Source organism: Xiphophorus couchianus, chromosome 6, assembly GCF_001444195.1.
Source record: "Xiphophorus couchianus chromosome 6, X_couchianus-1.0, whole genome shotgun sequence".
NCBI lineage: Eukaryota > Metazoa > Chordata > Actinopteri > Cyprinodontiformes > Poeciliidae > Xiphophorus > Xiphophorus couchianus.
Genome location: NC_040233.1, coordinates 9,464,865 through 9,487,496, shown reverse-complemented (window position 1 = coordinate 9,487,496; position 22,632 = coordinate 9,464,865).

Below are 22,632 nucleotides of genomic sequence, written 5' to 3'. Positions count from 1 at the left end.
TATGAAGTCAAGTCCCTGAAGGTCATGAACAACAAAGCATGCTGTTATGTGAGTGTATGTTCAAATACACAACTGTTAACTGGTCTACCTGTGAGTGAGTGTGTGTGTCGTTGTGCATGGGTACAGATGGCGAATGGATGAATATTTCCTTCCCTCTGTTTTTGTGAAAATTACCTTCACAATATAAAACTTTACCTATATCAACAGAGCCAAGGCTCTAAATGGAAAGACCTGGGGAATGTGAGCAGACAGAAAACAAGCCAGGAAAGAAGGCTAGCTGGTCGTCTAATGAAAGCAAAGATACTTCCCTCCCTTTTCTTCCTCTCTAATTCACTATCAGTACTTTAGCCAATGTTTTTCTGCTGCAAATGTGCTGTGACTTCCGGCAAATCTGAATTCGTACTGACATCGTTTCCCACTGCGCAGCACATAGTCATACTATTCCGTCTGAGTATGTCTGTCTCTTTGCCTGCGTGGGCCACTTCTCTTTGTAAAAATGTACTGTCTTTGAGCTAAGCAGCCTCCTCGGTGAGGCTGTGATGAATGAATAAGTGGTCAAAGGAAGGCTGGAGAGTGAAGAGCATGCTGAATATGATGCCCAGGGGCATCGGGAGGGAAGGAAGGAAAAAAAAAAAATCCAGTGCCGCCTTTCTAATGGGAGCAAATGAGGTAGGCCGGATATTGTTGTGCCACAACCACACATGGTTGCAAAGGGAAGGCGCACAAAAATCACTTGACAGCTGCTGGGAGAGGCTTTGATGGATGATAGTGCTCGAGGGAGTGTTTCAGTATGAACTTGGTTAACTTAGAGCTACACGTAGCATTCATCACAGCCGAATGAGATGCTTACTGCGAGCCACGCGGCATTTAATCTAGAAAGGCATTTGAGAGACATCTTCATCTGAATAGTACCTGTTTCCAGCTATTTTAAGGCTCACATCAATGAATCTCCAAGAGTCCCTTCAAATTGGAGAATCAGCAAGAAGACTGCAGCTTTCTCATTAAGCTCAGCTGGTACTAAGGGGCTCAAAGTGTGCCATTAATATACTCCTCACAGTATCACACCGCCATCACCAGCCTGAACCGTTGATACAATAGTGGATGGATCCATGCATTCATGTTGTGTATACCAAATTATTGTCCTTGCCATTTAAATGATGGCTGAAAACAAGACTTGTCAAACCAGACAATTTTTTTACCTACAGTCCAACTTTGATGACAACTGGAAACAGGAAAAATCAACTATGAACAGATCTGCACACGAGAAACAACAGAAAGTAGAGAATGTCAGATATTTTTAGTCCTTTTCTTGTCCATCTTTCACCTTAGTTAAAGCACAACGGGAACAGCTGGCAACACTAGTCGGATTAGAAGCAAAAACATTACACTGTGTTACCTTATAAGCTGAGAAAGCTTACATGTGTGTTGTCATTTGGGGATTTCAGTGCGGAATCAGTCTTTCCTGTGCCTATCAATATACCTCCACCATCACCTATCCTCGAAACAAACGAGGGATTAAAACAGAGTCGTCAGGAATAGAAGGCTGTGCTTGGAAAAAGGAGCGAGGATGTGGTGACAGCTGCTCACTGCAATCCACAAAATGTGTATTTCCTTTGTTAAAGGGATTTAAAAGGTACGGCACCCACTCGGTGGGTTAGCTAAAGCTCTGTGTCTTTTCTTATTTGTTTTTACCTCTGCTGCAGCTGAATACTGCCATATGGGGGTACTTTGTGAAGCACTGAAATAGATCCCAGGTGCAACATGTTTTGGTTGCTTTTCTTCATACTTGTGTGTGCACACACATAAAGAACTTTAATTACCTGTGTCATGGAAGCTCTCCATGGCCCAGTCAGGTAGACGTAATATGGCGTCTACCTGACATGGAGCCCATATTTTATCAAAAGGTTGTTTTAGTCCGCTAAAGTTGGTACAGTCCAAAAACAATGTTATGCTATATTAAATGGATACTGGTCAAGCACTAGGGCTAAGCAGAAGACGGCTTCCACTTATGCCTGACCTACTGCAAGGAAAACGACATAAGTTATCACCTATGCTGTTAGCATCTGTGCTGCAACATTTTGTATTAGCTGCAGCTGGAGTTGTAAAAACTCCATTCACTGTCAGAAATGCCACTGTTTAGCAGCAGTTTCTGGTTTATGATTGGATAAAGTTTTGGTTATTGTTTTTGAACATCCTAGGCAATTTCCTTTTTTTAATCAGAGGGCAACAGTTTGGATGAAATGGTTTAAATCTGTGACACAATGTCAAAGCAGGACAATTATCCAAACACATATCAACACTGGTTTGGGGTTGCATAAGAAACATTAATAGTAAAACTTTCTGACCTCACACATATTGACAATTTGTGGGCTATGTCACTAAAAGTGCAGTCCAGGGAAGGAAACCAACCAAAACAAAAAGGCTAAACCAATTCTGCAGTCAGTTGGTCAAACTTTCAGTCAGAATTATTTCACAAGATTGTTCATGACAACAGCAAAAAAAAAAACTACTAAAGGACGTTTGACAAAATATTGGTCATAGTATATTAACTTATGGGGATATATCTCTGAATGTGTGTGCAGCTACTCCACTATGTGTGGATTGGAGAAAATTGTCAATTAATTCTAACTTGTATAACCAATAAGAACACATGGACAAAATTAGTGAAGTTGTCTGCTGATTTATTATTCCATCCATCCATTCCAAATTTAATATTGTATTCATAATCACCAGGTTCTCTGATCAAGCATGGAGTCTTTTTTTTTTATCCTAAATGGTAGCTCATGCTGGTCTCCTAGAAACGCTCTTCTTCCTCTAACAGTGCTATAAATAGCAATGGGCTTGGCTTTATAGCACTGTGGTTAAGCGAATGAAATATGTTATGCATTAAAATTAAGTGTTGGGACCAAAGAAAGGTTACCAGACAAGCTTTTAAGATAATGTCAGGCTGAACACAAATGGTCCGTTTCCCTCTCTGCTCCAAACTGTTCTGGGTTTATTGATCAAGTGAAAGTAATCAAAACAGATTTCAATTCCTTATCAAACAATAAGAAAACACATAAGAATAAGAATCACTTCTACACTCATTTGCAATTTCTGCCCAGGAACCTGATTATTTTCTGTGAAAACTACTGCATTTGTTGCACCTAAAAAGTCCAGTCTATTAAGACTTAAGTAAGTAAGACAAAAGTGAGTAACACATGAAAGATACTGCAAAATATAAATTATGATGCGAATCCCGGTAACAAAATATGACGAAGAGAAGAATAGACAACTATTTTATTGCTGTGCTAATAAAGTCAGAACGTCTTATAATTTGAAAAGTTCAGTGACTCTGTGAATCTCTGAGCCTCGGGCAAAGCATGGTTTCCCCCTAAGGCTGTGATTGCAAAGCCCCCTGACGTCACCTCAGAAGTCTGAGCCTGTGGGGTGCTAATTTTTATTTATATTCTTCTTCTTCTAATCTCATTTGTAAAAACTCGTAGGCAACCAAGCAGTCTCTGGCATTTCATAAAAATATATAATTATCGAACCTCAATGCAAAATATCCCATTATTTACTGGACAAATCTTGCATTCTGTGTCTGCTCATGCTTGGACATGGATATGCTTACAAGGTCAGTGAATAATGACATGTCTCTTGTGTGAGAACATTTTCTCCAGCAGACAAGGTCCCAGTTTTCCTGCATTTAATGAAGGTAACAGGCGGTGTCCATTCCTGTCTGTCACTGTCAGCGTGTACGTTAGTATCTGTGTGTGTAAGTTAGAGAGACAGAATGAATATGAAATAGGCAGAAAACATGAAGATTATCTCAACTCTTAAAAGCTGTTTCTGCTTTAAAACTATTCTGCCACAAGTATAATTCATGAATCATTTCTGTTTTCAGTTACGTATTTCTGAGATATTTGTACTTATTTATTTTGATTTTAAATTTAACAGACACTACTGTTGCTTTGCATTTTCAAGGCTTTCAACAGTGATGATCTAATCTCCATAGGTATATTTGAAAACACAGCAGAAAAAAATAAATCCACATGTATGTTGCTCCATCAAAAAAAAAGAGTTTTTACATTTGTCTACTTATGAGGTCCAATTAAATTACCTTAATTTCACTGTTTTATTTTATGTTTTTCCCCCCATATTTATAGATTAACTGGCCATAGTTACATGAATCTTAAGCAGCTTGGCTTTGCAGGTGATCAAATTGCATAATATTCCACAGTATCGGATCAGTACGTGATAATGTAGTGTTATTTATCTAAGGCAATGTTTCTTTCTATGTCACTGAAACTCCAGCTATATATGTAATAGTGTTATAATAGTCAGTAGGTGACACAATTACAGTTTCTAGTCACTGATAAAGTAAAAAATGCAATTATAATGGCTATTGACCTTTTTGCGAGTGGCTCATTTCACCCAGTTTATCCTGCATTGATTGGATAAACTGTTTTTGTTTTTTCTTTATCCATCACTTCATCCTAAATTTGCTAACTTTCACATTTATCCTATCTTGCAAGTAACAAATCCCAATCCATTTTTAAAAAATTATTTACTAAAAAATTGCTGTTTGTGATATGGAAAAACTCACAATCATTTAAAAAAAAGAATTACATCTTTTGTTATATTTTTTACCCATGGAGGTCATCGTTTTTTCCCTTGCGCAACGTATGCTGGGTTGATGTCGCAGTTGGATCCATTCTCTACTGGAATCTACAGAGTAAACACAGGAAGACTAACTTCACCTGAAATGTTGTTTATCATGTTACATCTGACCGGCGTAAATTTAGACAGTGAGTCAGCATCGCTTCCCACATGAAAAAAAAGAGTGCAGTGAGAAAGAACCAAATGCAATTTCCGAAGAACCCACATTTGTGCTTTCAACATTTCTCTCCATAAGATTTTGAGTCATTTGTACGAGCAAAATTGATGAAGGATCTAACAGGTGGTCACTACCCTCGCAAGCTGCAAACAATTGCCATGTGGACAGTTTTTATTTATGAAGTACCTAAACCCCTCTGCCAGCTAGTAACCTAAAAGATGCTTGGATAAATATCAGACAAGTAAAGCTGGATGGAAGCGTTATTGCCACTGACGCCAGTACCGAATGAGAATCTGACAATGGACTGAAGACCTAAACTGGTGTAACAGAGCATGTCAACTACTTACCAGATAACAAGGTCAAAGCAGAGGTATGTGGCATTGTTTCATTTCTGAAGCAGTACAAACACCAACTTCTTTAGCCAACTCTTTCCTCTTCCTCCATTTGGTCCTCTTCATCTTCATTATCCCTGGTGATTTTTACATTCCCATCAATTTCAACACACTCTGGTTCAAAAAGGAAAGGGTTAACAATGTTACTCATTGCTGTTTTGGCCTGACTGAGCTAGCACAACTGGACCTAGCATGTGTCATTTACCCAGAATGCATTGTAGCATAAACAACATGGTAATGTCCATCTGACAATATTTTTTACTTAATTTCCAATAAAGTCTATAGCTATCGTGGGTCTCTTAAAGTAAAATGGAGCTCTATGGCATAACAAAATAAAAGTCCAAAATATTACAACAAGGTGAGCTGTGAAAATAAATTTATTCAATTTTGAACTGGTATCAAAATGAGAACTTTTTAAGTTTGATTTTATTAACACCAATTATCTATATGCTAAAAGTTGACAAAGTAATGGGTTACAAAAGTCAATTGTTCCCTATGAGTGTCACTATATTTCCCCTAAAGCCGGGTTTTGTTTTCCCAGATTGAGAGTATCAACTACTGCCCAGCTTCAGTCATTACAATTGGTGTTTCTGACATATTTCCCTCACTGCCTTTTCTAACATTGTTTGGACTCTCTGAAATGTAATATTGAATTAGTTTTGATTTGTGGGCAGAGTCACAAAGTCAACTTCCATTGAGTTATCTTGGCAGAGTTTGATGATCTTTCTTGGATTATAAATTCCTTTGACAGTGAGATGCTGCCAAAGAGTGAACACAGAAACAACTGCAATAGTATTTACTGGATAATGGTTGGCTAGTGTAATACAATATAATGTAATTACATATTGTTATTATGTAATCACTTACCAACTGAAATAACCTTCTTTCTTTTGCCTCATAGAAGAGGACTATTAATATATCTACTTGTTTTGTGCATCAAATTAGTTTGACTTTACAGTTTCTATAGAACCTTATTTTCACCTCTGCTTCTGATTACCATTTTTTTAATAAAGCAAACAAAAATTAAATCTAATTCAGCTTTATGCTACTGCTGTACAGAATGAAAAGACTTCAGGCTTTTCTAAAGGTATCCCATAAAAAGTTAGGGGGAAAAAAGGCTTGGCTTGATGGACTGATGATGAAAATGTCCTGAAAATGCTACCTCACAGGTGTAGTGCCAGTCATCTAAACTACAAACAGCTATAAATAATTGTCAGTAAAAGTAACAATGCTATAGATATTGATCATTATATCCCGTGCAGCCTGCATTCTCACTGTCATAAGCCTGAGAGAGTTCGCTCAAGGTCTGAAATGATCTGAGTGCAGTTTGCTGATCAGAAAATGTATCTGAAATAAAAATGGAAATTAAGAGTGTATTTATGGAAGTTAATAATACTTTACATTTGTACTCCCTTGGAAGTAGCTTTTGATTCCTACTGGACTAACATGAAATATCCATCCGACTTTGTTTCTTTTCTTTTTTTTCAAACATGTCTTGCTGTCCAGTTAGTAAATCTAATTATGCCAAACGTATTCACACACTTGATAGATTAAATTTGAAGGTATTTTCATTTAGCCAAGGACATTGCTTTTAAATGTTACAGACATCTTTCAAACAAGAATAAAACAACACAAACTGAGTTTCAATTTAAAAAAAGAAATGAAAAAAGCACGTTTAAATAAATTTTTAAAAACGGCATCTTAAAAATTATTTACACCCTTTAAAAAAGATCAATGGAAAACTCATCATTGGCATTACAGATTATATAAATCTAGACTGCACTTTTTCAGGTCTTTGCTGTTATTTTACTCTTACTTTGGTGAAGATCTTACTTTAAATCTATATCTGCCAGAAATATGGATTCAGCTACTCCAGTTTTGCTTGATATGCAGTATATGTACACTGATTAGCGTTTGGAGTTATGCTTACTTTAAATTAAAAAAGTTAGCAGTTTTACCTCCCTGCATCAAAGCCCTTTGAGATCACGTTGGGGAAAAAAAAGATGTGCTTCTCAAACACTTTTGGGAAATAAGTAAGCTTCAAGGAGAGTTCTCATTATGTCAAAACATGCCAAACATATTTTTTCCTCTTTACTATCAGTATCTGAGTAGATTTATACTGTTAAGGAATACATTAAGCAATTCAACCTAAAGAGCTCAATGTTATAATACAAGGAGCAAAATATGGACATTTCATATCGTAATAACAAACGACCTCTTTTTTTTTTTTTAGCTGTTTCCATTATTCCTTTGCGTTTACTTCTTTTGCCTCTTCATCGGTGACATATTACTCAAAGATCAACAGAATTTGAGCAAACTGTGTGCAGTCGCTCTGTTCTCGTCACTCTTCCCTCCTTTGTCTTTCTCTCACACCGAACTCCGGCTGCCTCAATGTCACGGCAGCGAGGCAAAGACAATTAAGGTGTATAAATATGTAAATACGGTCACGGCAGCTCAGCAGGAGGAACAGAGTAATGGCATTTTCTGCCCTCGTCTGGCTAATCCCCAAGACACCTCTGAATTAGAAACCTTAATGACAACCAATAATGCACAGATGGTCAAACTCTGGGGGCGCACCGGCCCTTCTGATGCTGCCCGGACTCCTTGAGGCATTGGACTTAACGCCAACTTGCAAACACTCACAGGCGAAAAGACACGGGGATAAATACATGGATGAGACTTTCGTGTGGGGAAGCGAGGATAAAATACAGATCGCAAACTGTGCACACGCAAACAAACACCCACCCACCCACACACACACACACACACACACACGCATTACCTAGCCAGATGTCACCTGTACCCCGTGGGGGTGATCATGGTTGTAACGAGAAGGTCAGGTCTTGGCAGGCCGTTTAAGGCCAAGCATCGCTCTGTGTCAGTGTGTTTTTCCTTGTGTGGGCATGTGCAGGCGTGTGTGTGCGTGGAGGTTATTGTTTGGTGTCTTAGGTAATATGTCCAGCGAGGCTCTCTGGCAGATGTCGACCATTCATCTTGCAAAAGCTGACATGCAGAAACGCTCTCAGCAGGCGCGTCTCAAGAGAGGGAGCAAGACGACTAAAGTAGAGGTGGGTGTCACTGATGAGAATATGCAGGAATAGAAGTGAGAGAGAGAGAGAGCAAAAGCACACAAAGAGAGGTGTCTTGGCTGGTTTCCTAGAGTAATTAGTTCAACCTAGCTATTTGTTTTCTTCCCCTCCTCTATTAGCTGGGAAAATGTTTCTTTTGGGACTAAGCAAGTTTTTACAAAGGGCAAAACCACTTGAAAGACTTTTCTCACACTGTTTTGCCTTGCTGTGATTTCTGAGAAGTTTTCAGGCAGAGTGAAAGAAAACTAGTTCAAAGTAAAATGTAGCAATGCAGGTAGAATGTAAGGAAATTGCTGCATAGGAGACATGAAGCACTTGATTCGGTGCCTTCCGAAAAGCATTCATACCCGTTTTAATCTTTCCACATTTGTTACTTTACAGCCACAATCTTCACTTGATTTTTTATTTTTATTTTGAGACCTTATATGATAGATCAAAACAAGGAAGTGTAGAATTGTGAATTGGCAAAAAAATTAATAAATAATGCGTGGGTGCTGCAAATTTATATTCAGCCCACCTGAATCAGAACAAGATTCTGCTGCAAGTATGTCTACAAATGCTATGGGTTTTGTCTGTACCATCATGTACCTCTACAAACTGATTTTGATAGATAGATAGATAGATAGATAGATAGATAGATAGATAGATTGTCGTGATCTGTGTTTATTTCTGAGTTTTCGGTGTCCTTGAGTCTCTTCGTTGTCCTGTCTCCCCTCGATTACTCCCAGGTGTGTCTCGTTCCCTGATTACCTCCTGTGTATTTAGTGTCACCGGTGTGTCTGTGTCGTTGTCGGGTCCTCGTCTTATTTGGCGTCTGTTCTGCCGTGTGTCAGGTTAGTCCATTCGTGTTCTCTATTGCTACCTGTGCTGAGCCTCAGTTCCGCTCAGCAGTGCTGTTAGAGATTTGGACTGTGCTATTCTGGATTTATTTTTGCATTAAATCATCATTATTCACCTCTACCTGGGTCTCCAAGCATTCTGCCTCACCATCTACACCTCAACTCATGACATACATAGATAGATAGATATATAGCTCATATGCTAAACAAACTTCCTAAAACCTTTAAAAATGAACATAATGTCATTCTATGATATAATTTGCTCTGAACTAAACAATTGTAGCTTTGGGTGTGTAAACGGACAGTTTGATGTATTTTCTAGGCACAAAGTGCCATTTTATAGCACAATCAAGTAACTATGTTATGTTCAATTGTTCTGAAAATTCTGTGTATATCAAACATGATGCAAAGGGAATTGACTTAGCTATTTAAAGCCTTGAATTTGAGCCTCTATCTCTTTAAGATGTTTCTGGTCTTTCCAACACCCTGCCTTCAACACAGCAATATTTTTCTATTAAGCTTCTAGCAACGTGTTTACCAGCATTGGACAGAGAAGTGGCTCGTATGATGAGTTTCCACAGGTGTTTGTTAATTTGCGCCGCTTGTCCGAAGGAGCTGAGTGGGCGACTCTCAGGCGAGGGGTGTTGTATGAGGCAGGAGCTTTAAGGAGGAGCTGTGTGAAAAAGGCAGCGTTAGGGAGCATTAAAGGATTTCGCAAACATGCATGAAAGAATCAAAGAATGAGGGAATGACTGGATTTACTTACTTAAAACTCTGCAGTGCACTGAAGTTTTTTGTAAATATTAATGAAAATTATGTCAGTGTTTTCCAGAATCATTAACATGTTGCATTCTTTCTGTTTGGTGTGATCAGTGCGAGAACTTATTTTGTCAATTTGTGAGCTTTACAAAAACTAGAACAAAAAGTGAGATGCATTCCTTTTGCCTAATTTTTATGAGACCAAAGTTTTAGTTTGACCAAAGACAAGATATGGGACAGGCTGGGCATTTTACAGAAATTGTAGCTGAATGGAAGAAGTGATCAGGATCAGGAGAAAAAGACTGATGTGGGATGATGGCTGAAGTCAGAGAATGTTTCCCGTCCTAAAATTCAATGAAAGAAAACCAATATTTAATTTTAAAGGATCTGCAAGTTATTTTGTTTGTAAAACCAACAGCATGTGAACTTTAAACACAACAAAGTGACACAAAAAAGAATAATCTTCATCTCTAGCTAAAAGCCTTCCATTTAATTTCTACCTTTTAACAATGCAAAAGACAAAATACATACATGAGATGACACAAAAGTGATGCTGTGAAATGCCACAGACAAAAAGCATAAACTAAACAACAAAAATAACGAGTCTTCAAATAATTTCACTAATATGTGACTAAGAGTAATCTACACATGCATTTTGGGGCTCAATTATGATTTTCTTTTAGAATTTAACAATGAATTCAAATTGTTTATCTGATATAGGGTGTTATTCCCACTGCTCACAACTGTAATCTCTGCAATTATCTAATTGTTAGAAACCATTCAACAGTGGTCAACAGGTGAGAGGCGAACAGATCCCCAGTCCATCGCAGCCTAGCTTTCTTTTGCTCCCCTTTCAAACATTTCCATGTTTGCAATTTCATTTTCGCAAGCTTGACTTGTACGGTGATAAATAAATTGAATCTTTGAATCTTGAAAGAGCAGATTTGTCACGAAGCTAATTATAATCACATCCCTCCAGTAATTATCGATCTCGCAGCAGTCTCCAGGTGCCTCATTTCCTCGTCCTTGTGCATCGTTTTGCATTTTCTGGAAAAGGATCTGCATGAGAGAAAGAGAGATAGATAGATGGATGCATATCGAGCTCTGCAACATGTCACAGTAACTGGGGACTGAGTGAGAGATGTCTCGTTGTACATCGTGGAAGAAAACTGTTTTTAAGAATAGCGAAGGTTCACACGTGTTGATAAATTAGTAATGACTGGAAGAAAAAAAAACACTCTCCCATGACTATTTAAACATTTATCAAGTGTCATTTCATAGATCATGCAGAAAATCATGTCTGTCATATACATACGGCAAGTGCCCAGAGAATAAAGCCTTAACTTTCTAGAAAATATATGGCTGCATATAAAGCTGCATAAGCTGCATCCAGAAAACAAAGCCTCTTAAATTGGCAAGATGGATCAAAGCTTTTCTAACAACTATGAGCTAGAGAGCTGAATTAGTGCTTTTATATGCTTACACACAAGTCTGAGGTTTTAGGTCAAATTGGAGACGGAAAGACAGCATGGCGTGTACAACTTTAACAAGCTGTCCTTTTCAACTGTCATTTCACTCACTTTGAGAAGAGACTAACTCATTTAATCATCTCAATCTTCTTTAATAAGTGTAAAAAACACAAGCTCTCCCTTATTTTCAGGGAGTCATGTCAACTTCATCAAAAGATGGCAAACAGCAAACCATGTTTTTGGATCTACATTTTTGAGATGTGTAAAGGCGACGTTTTTATTACTATTAACATTATGCAGTTTCTCATTACCTTTAAGCGTTTTTAAAAAAAAAAAAGTTCTAATCTGAATCCATTTTGAAGTCCTTACTGATGCAAAAGAGCATGCTCAGAATGGTAAAGAAAAAGCTAGCCTTTTTCAAATTATGGAATACGTAATTGACTCAAATAAAGCATTACAATTATGAGGTCCTTAGCGATTGCACTCATTTTTTCTTAAGACTAGTTTGTTCACGGACCAGGGAAGAGGATGAAAAGTAATGAAACAGATCCTGGGCAGGGTGCAGCACATATCTTTTTGTAATGCTCAAGCGGCATGTTAAAGTTGTTTTACTGATGCAGATTGTGCAAAAATCCCCATCTGTGGAAGGCTGGTGTCGGTTTTGATAGAGGAGGGAAAATAAAAAAAAAAAACAATTTGCCAGGCTGCTGGCATTACAAGAAACAGGTCAAGGATGTGACCAAAGGTAAAAGTTGCTCTGTCTTAAAATCTGCATAATATTTTCTTCTATTTTTCTTTCTTTTTTTTCTTCATTCGAACTGTCTAAACTAAACTTTTTCATTGATTTATTTAAATCCAGTGCTCAAATGTTGCACGGTGCACTGACACGATGATTGCCGGTGGAGATTTATCCTGCCATAATTACATAAGGTATTACATTTGTTTATAGTTTGTTAGCTACGTAATATTTGTACAATGTGATTTATTTGAATTTTAATCAATGCTTTTTATCTCATAATGGATCAGCAGAAGGTGATGAATCATTCCACTGCTGTGCAATCTGCAGCATCATTCATCGATTTGGAAACACCATTGCAATATTAGAATGCTGCAGTGTAGACATTCAATATGTATTACACACAAATGGTTATGATGTGGTTTGAAATGATAGATGGAGGAATTAGTCAATATTTTCCCATGCAACAGACAGAACCTGCTGGGCTGAATGTGGCCTTGGTCCATTTTACAGTCTTACTGTACTTTACAATGATATTCAGTACCTCATATCAGTAAATGGATCTATGGACACTACATCCCTTGTCCATCACAGGGGAATCCATTCCACTCCGTATTATCAAGAATAGGTGTTTTTTTTCAATGGTTGTGTTTTGTTCTGCTCCTTATTGGATCAAAAGACAAATCATAATTTTCCTTACAATTCGTTTACCGGGTGACTTCAGACACACAATATAATAATTGCATAATAATTTTATTTGTGGATAAAAGGCATCCATATCAACTTAGTCCTATGTGAGAAAGTAATTGTCTTAAATTAACTGTCTGCATAACTGCCAAACCAATGGAAATGATACATTTTTTGTATGACCTGATATACTGGCTGGTATATCTCCAAATGCAACACATCACTACTTAATGTTAAGGAATTAAAGAACAGTAGATAAACAAAGTTACTGATCCCATGCAGGTACTTTGGGAAATATTCTCATGACTCAGCACTTTGGCTACGAAGCAGGACTCTGCCCACCAGCAGGTCTTAAATCGTGATCCAAAATTCCTCTATAGCAATTTAAAAAACTAAAACAATTGCCATTTTGCTAAAGTTAGACGACAGCTGTTGCTGCTAACCATTTATGTCTACGAGCTTTAAATTTGTTATAGATTTTTCCAATACTTATCTGCTGCTCAATTTTGTTTGATAATCCCAAAGTTGTGATCCTTCGTGCTGTGCCTCTCCTCTTAAGCTCCACACCACACAAAAGACAAAACAAGTAGGAGGAATAACCAAATGTTTTACTTTTCATTGCATAATTTTCCAACAACCGTCCATAATTTAGAAGCAATTAGGTACTGCATTCTTTTAAAATTACATCCGGGAAAATTTTTAGGTACAAAAACAGACATTCCCACTCCTGCGAATGAAAGTCTGATTCCCCGTGAGAAAACATGGATATCGGGGTTTGTGGCATCATTGTACCAGCAGTATATGGACATGTAAGTTAGGATGACAGGAAGCCCCTGGAGGTGATTCACACTGCTTGACAGAAGAGCCTTGGGTCTAATTTTAGCTATGAGAGGCGACCTGAACACTTGACAAGTTTACAAGCCCTGGGAGAAGAATTGGATGGTTTGTAGTCATGTTGTCATTCTTATCATTTTTGCCAAATCTGGATTCTGATCACAACACAAAACATTTTTTTGTTTTTTGTTTGACTGAACAGCTTCCCGTGAAAGCCCGCTCTGTCTTTTCAGCATCGGAAGCTTTCCGAATTTTATTTCATCTCAGCTGTGAACTCACACTGATCTTTCTGAGAGTTTGGCTATTTGTGCCTGATATGTTTGACTGAATTCTTCCTCTAATGATACGATCTTTTTATGCAAGGCATTTTCCCTCGGAACAGAAACTGGATATTTTCTGCAAAGAGCAAAACATAATTTTCAGCTGCTGGAGCAACATACGGTGTTTCTCTTTTTCTTTTATGATGTAAATCAGATCATTGTCGGTGATATTAAACCATGGCACATACTGTACTCTGTAATGATGGTGCCTGGATGCAGGCACTGATAAATTTTTTTTGTTTTCTTCCAGAGAACCTTTACAAAATATAGATTACAGATAAAAACAGTTGCCATCAATCAAAAGTACAAAAACTATACAGTATAAAGGAAAACCTGAAATAGGAAAGGAATGTCTAACTATAAGTGTGCACTTAAGGGATCAATATTTATTGCTGCTGTGTAAAAGAGTATTTGGTGCAAAAAATGTTTTTTTTTTGTTTTTTTTTTACCAGCTATAGAGTGTCATAAAACAATGAAACTGGGCAAATACCACCATGGAAGGAAAGGTCGCCCAGCAAAAAAGAAGCCATTTCTTCAAACCCAGTATAAAAAGCCAGATTTCAGTTTTCAGCTGCACACGGGAACAAGATTATTTTAGGAGTGATTCCCTGTAATCTGATCAGTTTAATTTGTTAAGTGATAACAACTGTTGCTGCATTTTGAGAGAATCGGTTGAAACTTGCAAGCCAGAGAAATGTAAAATGCAAAGGTGAAAGCTTTTTTCCTTTTTTGCTGTAGAAAGTACTGGTGCTCTTTGCAGTATACATGGCATCATTGGGAAAGAACCTCATGTGAAAATGGTAAAGCGGGATCCTAAAGGATCAGTAAGGGAATTAAATGGATAACAGCCCTAGGCATACTGCCAAATCAGTTAAAAGTGGCTTTAGGACAACGTTTTTTTTTGTTTTGTTTTTTTGAGAGTCTGTCACAAAGTGCCTACAAATCTGATAGAGTTCCATCAGTTTTGTCAGGATAAGTGGTCCAAAATTCTAGGCAACTATAGGAAGAAGCAGGTGGAACATTATTTTATTCAGAGTAATTAAACATCTGGAGAGTTTTTTATTTAACAAATAACAAGAACGTATGTTATCATAGATGCCAGCCCTGGCAATATTAATTTGATTCATCCTTGTGTCCTTCAAATGCTGAGTGGTTTAAGTGAATAGTGTGTCCCAATTATCCACATCTGTCTTTTGCCCCGCCCCCTTTGGGACCTAGATACGCACTTCGGCTAAGCCTGCATCCAGGCAGATCTCATTGAGGTATATTAGCCAAAATTCATCGCCACCTGTGACATTGTGTATTAAAAGCCATAAATATGTCAATGTATTTTTTATTGTCTTCATTGAAAATTTAAAGGAAATAGTATGACAAGGGACACACACACCAGTAACAAAAAGGTTTATGATCAACAGAGCAGAAAAAAACATAAACAAAAAAAGGCTCATCGCACAAACTAACTGTGAGGAAAGTAAAAAGAAAATGTTACAAAGATGAATTTTAAATATTAAATTAAACTATTATCACATTTGTATAAAACAGTGGTTCCCAGAGTGTGGGCCATTGCAAGGGGGGCGAGGGGGCACGGGAAGCGGTATGGATGAATGAAAAAAAAAAACAGTTACACAAAAGGGTTTCATTGTAAAGACGGTTTGTAGTGTGTTTTGTTGCAACCTGAAGTGTGAAATAAACTTCAGAGGAGTTTGAAAACAAAATATGTGTATAGGTTTGTGTCTGGTTGAACGATGTGTGTACCCAGTTGATTTTTTTTTCCTTGGGCGGGGGGGGATTTTATTGTGATTCATAGGGGGCCCAGAAAATCTTTGGGAACCACTCGTAAAAGATTGGCCGTTTTCTTGTTGTTGCAATGTTTAAGCACTGCCTTAAATAAAGTTATTTCACTTTGAAAAATGTAAAAAATGTAGGTGATTTTTTTGAAAGCTTCATTTGTGAATAAAAAATTTATCCAGAGGTTTAAATCATTAATATAATATTTGACTCTCCATCCCTTGTTAGAAGAACAAATGTTGCTATATCAAATCTTAAAAGTGGAATAGATTTCTTGTACAAAACACAGTTTTGGAAATCTTTCTAAAAACATCACTGAAATTGCAATTGGAAAAAAGGTGTTCTGTTATCTCAATATCTCAGTCACAAAACACACAGGAATTAGTTTTTACATTGAACTTCTTTTGGAAAAAGTAATTACAGGGAAAAGTTCATACATACCTTTGAAATTAATTTCCTCTGTTTTTTGTGGTAGTGGAAAAGAAAAGTATTTGGTTCTTATTCTTTTTAGAGATATGATCTTTAAACAAATGTTTTTTTTAATCTATAGCCATTTATAATCAGAGATGGTTCATTTTGAGTAACAGCTGAATATGAAATCATACATTTAATTAGCTGAAACATAGCAGGAGGAATCACCTTTAAGACTGTTTACATTAAATGTAAGTACATTTTAATGTGTATTTTTTGGCAAAATCATCATACAATAAAAAGTTGCCATTGGAAATATAGCCGTGTTCACTGAGCAAGCTTTTTTTTGTTCTATTAGTTTAGCCAATCCATTCTATTTTCCTTATTGAAAATTTCACCAAAAAACAAAACATTGGATTATCTAGCTTCTAAGTGTGACAGCTGTACAATCCTATTTAACAGGACTGACAGGTCAACTAGATATGTTTCCCGTCACCTCAGGCAGAAAAAAAGATTATTAAATAATCCTTTTTTTTAGTGAGTGAGTCAGAGGGCAGTCACTTTAACGTAATCTGTGTTTAATCCTATAACACAGAGGCTAGGGCTTGTCATGGCTGGCTAAAAGGTTGTTGTGAGTACTGTTGACACACAGCAGCGGCTCACCTTTAAAGCAGATTTTCACCAAAGAATAATTCACTGCAAAGTAATGCCGGTGTCAAGAAATGAAGATGGAGGACTCGGAGTAGTGCAGAAATAGGATCGGCAGCAGCTGCACTGCTGATGCAGCACGTGTCGTTTCTGCTTAACTGTTTCGACTATGAAAATCTCCTCAAATATTTTCCTAGCAAGGGGTTTCCATATTATCTGTTTCTCATAATAACCTCTATGACCAAATGAGTCTCAGTAACCATTGCAATTATGCTCTTTACAGGCCTTGGTAGAAAAATGGTTGGGCTAGGAGAAAAAGCTTTTAGATGGAAAAATTACTGACTAGAAAGCAATCAATCAACATAAAAATGTAGAAATATATAAATAATACCAAAAAAACGCAGCAGTTTGATTGCAGTAATACAAATTCCCTCTCTGTTTAGCAGATGTAATTCTGCATCTCATGTAAAACCAGCTCTCCTGATTCTGTGGTTTTACAAAACTGCAGAGTGCAGCAATAACCAACTCATCTGCAGTGTAATCCTGAAATCAAAGTTAGAAAGATCGGCCAACTATCTTCGAAAGCCAATTGGAAAGCCAATTTCCAAATGTTCACTGTCAGTAAAGATGAAGGAATAAGCTGCAGATTTTTTTTCTCATTTGTAAGTTGGATCTGCAAAACATTTCTGGTTTTCCTGGAAGCAATGCATTTACCAGAAGCTGGAATATTCCAAGAGAAATGGCTGAAGATGACATTCTGGCCAAGGGACATTCAAAAGGTTTCAACTGTATAAAAACAGCGTCTGACTTTCTTTTTCTTTTTCACAGTACAGCCTCAAACTTTTATAGAAATCATTCAGATTACATAGGATTGAACAACCTAAAGTAGAAGAATAAGAACAACAGAAAAAGTAGTGGAAGGACAAGATACAGTGCCTATAAAAATGATTCACCTCCTTGGATTGAGGCCTGATTGAGACTTATCCACACATTGGTTGCTGTGATGGCAACCAATGGTGCATCTACTATATACTGATGTGAAATTGATTCATATTTATGCAGGTTACCTATTTTTGTGGAAATCAGTTTTCACTTTGATATTAAGTGGTTTTGTCAAAAAAAAAAAAAAATTGATCTTGATTGATTTGTAAAAGCAATAAAATCATAAAACATCTAAGCAGGTGAATACTTCTTATAGGCACTGCACATGATTTGAGGGATCCTCAACTCCAGACCTCAATGGCTGGTGTCCTGCAACTGCTAGATGTGACCCTCGTCCAACACACTATCTCCTCAGTGTGTGGTCAAGTTCTCCAGAGTCCTATAAAAGTCTCACTGATGTTTGTTTGGTTTTTTTGTGATGTGGTAAAATGTAAAACAAACTCTGAAAGTACGAACACTTTTGCAGGGTAGCGTAAAAAAAAGATCGGTAATATTCCTTTAGTTGGGAATATCCTTATTAGCACAATATACTTACTTACAGCTAAGATTGGATTTGAGATGAACAGCTCACATGCAGAAAGAGCTCAAGTTCCAATACTTTTGGTTTAAATATTTTTGCCTAGCATTCCCAAGTGAGGTTGGAAGCTGATTGCAGTTGCTCCACTTCTGCAGACAAATAAAAATGTTTATGTTACCTCCTACAAAGTTATTCTCCGTCTTGCTAACGGTAAGTGTTGCCTGGACAGCTATCCGTCATCATCCATGAAATTCATTGACGTACATTAGATCCAGTATCCAGGAGCTTTTTCAACATTGCTACTATAATGCAACATCCCACATTCACACTGCACTAAAACAAAAATATTCCCAGTCTAAATCACAAGAGATTAACAGGTATTAATTTGATTTATCTAAATGAGACATTACACAGTTGCCGGTATGTCTAAGAGAAAAGCTACAATTGATTGTGCAATCTTTTAGAACAAAAGCAAAACAAATATGAATACGTCTTGAGGCACATTCAATCAATGATGTTTTCCAATTGAAATGCAAAAATTCTTCAAAGTTTCCCATTTTTCTTCAGGTAGTCAAAGTTTTTCATCACACAATGGCTTTTTATTTGAAATAGCGCTTACTGAACTCTTTTCTTGTGAAGCGCTGTCAACCAGAAACTTAGGATATTCAACATGGTGCAACATGCTCTGAACAAAATGAGAAAACTAGAAGAGAATTTGCACTCTCATTGGCATCTGAACCATTGAAGAAAGTTACATCTTGAAGAAGTAGAAAGAAAATCCACCAAAGATGCAACATGGAACAAGAGCATTATTATGTCGTGGCTTATGACTGGCGGTGTAGCTCAGCAGAACACCTCCTTTACGAGTATTTACACCCACCTCAGTCTTCATCTTAATGCTAGGTTGTCTGTTTGCCTTGCCACAGCGTTCCAGCGGTTTTCACAGTCAACCGATTGTGTATGATCTAATTTTCCGTCTCCACGACTATGATCCATGTCTAGATGCCTGAATGGATCGTGTTTCTGCCATGTAAATGGTTGGTTCTGCATTTGCTAAAACAAGCGAAAGATGGATATAAGAAACTTAGGATTCACCTGAACTGGTGAAATCTTTACAAACTGTGGTTCATGTTCATCAAATGAATAGAGCTACATAGCTGCAGGTCTAGGGTTTGCAAAAAATGCCCAAATATTTAGCAAGATTAAGAACTCTGCATGAAAATCTTGCTCAAATATTTCAGGAATTTTTTTTTTTTTCCTGAGCTGACTTTTGACATTTTTAACATAAATCTGAATTATCTTCACTCCCCTTTATTTGGCTGCTGCGAGTCAAATAACAACCCCTACTACAGCTGCTTTCAGATTTGCAGTGTTATGCTCAGGTCATAGTGCTCTGTACAACACATCCCCGTTTTCCCTCAGTTAAGCTGCTCTCTTCATGCTCTGCGATGATTGGCACAGCTGCTGCAGAACAATAAGACTACTGATGTGATCGGCTGAGAGTGGATTTATAAAACCGCCACACCCTTTGACTTTCGTTCAACTTTAGCCAGACCTTCTGATCTTTTAGCCCTGGCACAACAGCAGAGTTCAGGTACACCCAATTTGCTTGTGTTGGGAAAAAAGACCTACGCCTTCGCCCTTCTGATATATACAGTTAAAACAAAATACCGTTTTGATGTTGAGGACAACTCTTAGCACTTCCGGTTCTGCTTTTGAATACGGAGATATTTAAGTAGATATTATTGCCGAGGATGGAGTGGAGAATGCACAGCTAACAAGGATATGCACAAAAACATGTGTGCAGAGTTATAAAAGGGCTTTACAGTCCTCTAGCAAGAAGGCTCTGCATAATCTCACCCCATTTGTCTGAAGTGCCACGTTCACATCATATGACAAGTGTTTCAAAGGGCTATAACTGTATCTTCTGCGGCGTGATTGGAACCAGCTGTTGGAGCTACAGTAGCATGACGACTTTTTTTTTTTTTTTCCCGGCTGTAATCAACTTTTCTGCCCACGCAGAGGGTGCAGGGCGAAGGAGCTGAAAAGATGAATCTGTTTGCTCCTGATCACAGGGTAAGCCATGCGGTGGGCCGAATCCTCGCTAGTTTTGGCAACGGGGAAGAGTTTGAAGATTAAACAGTGAGATCTTTCTCTTGATCAGCCCCTCGGTCTGCCCTCCCTGCACCTGCTAGTCACAGCCCCTGATGTATGTGCTGTCTCCTCTGCACCGCTCACTCTCTGCATCTCAGCTGTCACTGACTATCTTTCTTCTGCTGCCACCTCCCCCCTCCGAGTCCTCCCCTTCCCCGCAATCCTTTTCACCGCTTTTGATTATCGGCTGCGACTCAGAACTTGTGAGAGCAGACCTTTAACGGTTTTATCTTTGCCAGACTTTGCAATCGCTTTCATACATGGTTTCTTTGAGCTTGTGTTCATTGTCTTATGTCTGTCTCTCTTTCTGACTTGAAGCTCATAATTACAAAAAACATCTGCTATGCTGCTCAAAGAATAGTAAAAACCTTGCACATCATATTCCTTTAATCACGTTGTAATGAAGATGGAAACGTTATCACAATTTGCAAAAAAGTGTAGATGTTGTAGTTAAAATACATATTTATTTACTAAATGAAACAATAAAACATTAGTATGTAAGCTCATAAACTGCAATTTTTTGTTGTTTTGGTTTTTTTTGCAGCTCCTAGTCCAACTCTGGGATCAGATTTCCCTGAGGAGAAGAGCAGGACAAGTTCATAATCAAGGACACTGCAGACAGACAGCAGCTTCAGCCTGAAGGACAGTTTCAACACCTCAAACCATGTTTACTACCACTTATAAATAAGTAAAGAACTACAGCTAGTATAATTCTGCCATTTCTGACAGGATACAGATACCATTGGATGAACAGGAAAACACAAAAAAACAAACAAGAACTACTTGCCACTCGGAGGGACTGGCAGGAAGTTCTCTGTTGTCTCGAAGGTTATTTCTGTAAATGAGACTTAGTCATCCAAAGCTAACAGAATTAACATTACTGAACAAATGTGTTCCTATCCATACTTTTAATTTACTTTAATTTATTTTATTTTTTCATTTTTGACAAACACAAAGTAACATGTGAATTGGATGGATCAGAATGTGTTTTCATTTTTTATTTATTGTTTTTTTTTTTTTTTTTTTTTAAACAACAACAACAAGTGGAGTCTGGTAAGGAGAAACTCATGTAAAAGGACTTCAGAAGAAAATCTATTTGCATCATGGAGTACTTTTGTTTAATGCAAAACGACAACAAAAACTGTTGTGCCAGAAAGGGCTTACTGTAAAAAAAAAAAAAAAAGTACTTTTTTATTGCTAATCTGCATTACTTTCAATGTGTTTACTTCTAACCATGTCATACAGCGGTTTGTTTTGTATATGCACCAAAATGGTATTTTTTATGCCCCATAGCAAGACTGCTAATGATATTTTGCTGTGGCAGATGTGTTTCTTGCATCCAGTCTCTATTTCACTCCTTTCAGCAGCCAGAATGCCCTCCTGCTTTTATTATGCAATTTTCTTTTAAAATCTGAAATAAGTATAACAAAATGGATGAGGACATTATGGGTAAAAAAAAAAAAGAAATTAGTATTACACTGTCAGGCTCCGCATGAGTTTGTCTTAAATACGGGAATCCTGCTTGACAGATTTTGTGAAGCTCCAACGCTCAATGCCTCAAACTCCTGTATGATGTTTTTATGCCTATTCAGCCACTCTGATTATAACTCTGCATTCATATTCATATTGTTAAAAGAAAAACACCATGCCTGAGGCAACAAATCAATAGATTTAGGTTGTGGTCTGGAACACTGTGAGAGTGGGATGTGAATCATCCTGTCTCTAGGCTACATTTTAGTAGCACCTAATATCAGATGATAGAAAGTGGAAAGAATTGCCCTTAACTTGTATTTTTGCTGCCATACATTTGCTCATGCTATTAGAAGTAGACAAACTTCAACATCTGACCTAAAATCTAAATATATAAAATTACCCACCATAGACATAGACATAATTCCTATGAATTCTGGATTCTTGTCCAGGTGCCTGCTGTTCTCAGTTCTGAAACCCTCTGCTGTAATCGTTAGATGCCTCCATTTCTGGATGGCTCTGGCTTTTCTCTGTGGACTCCACAGAGGCTTATCTTAGCCAAGGTTCTTGGCAGAATGAGCTCCCCAGTGAAGTCGGGACAGTACGGTTGCTTTTATCGGATTAGTTTTTTCTTTTTTTCCCCTTCCCCCCCCGTTCACTTGAAAAAATGTCTTCACATACAGTCAACCCAACAAAGTCAGGATTTAGGGATAAAAGACACCTAAGAGATTTTTGAGCTATCCTTTTGAAGCTTGAGA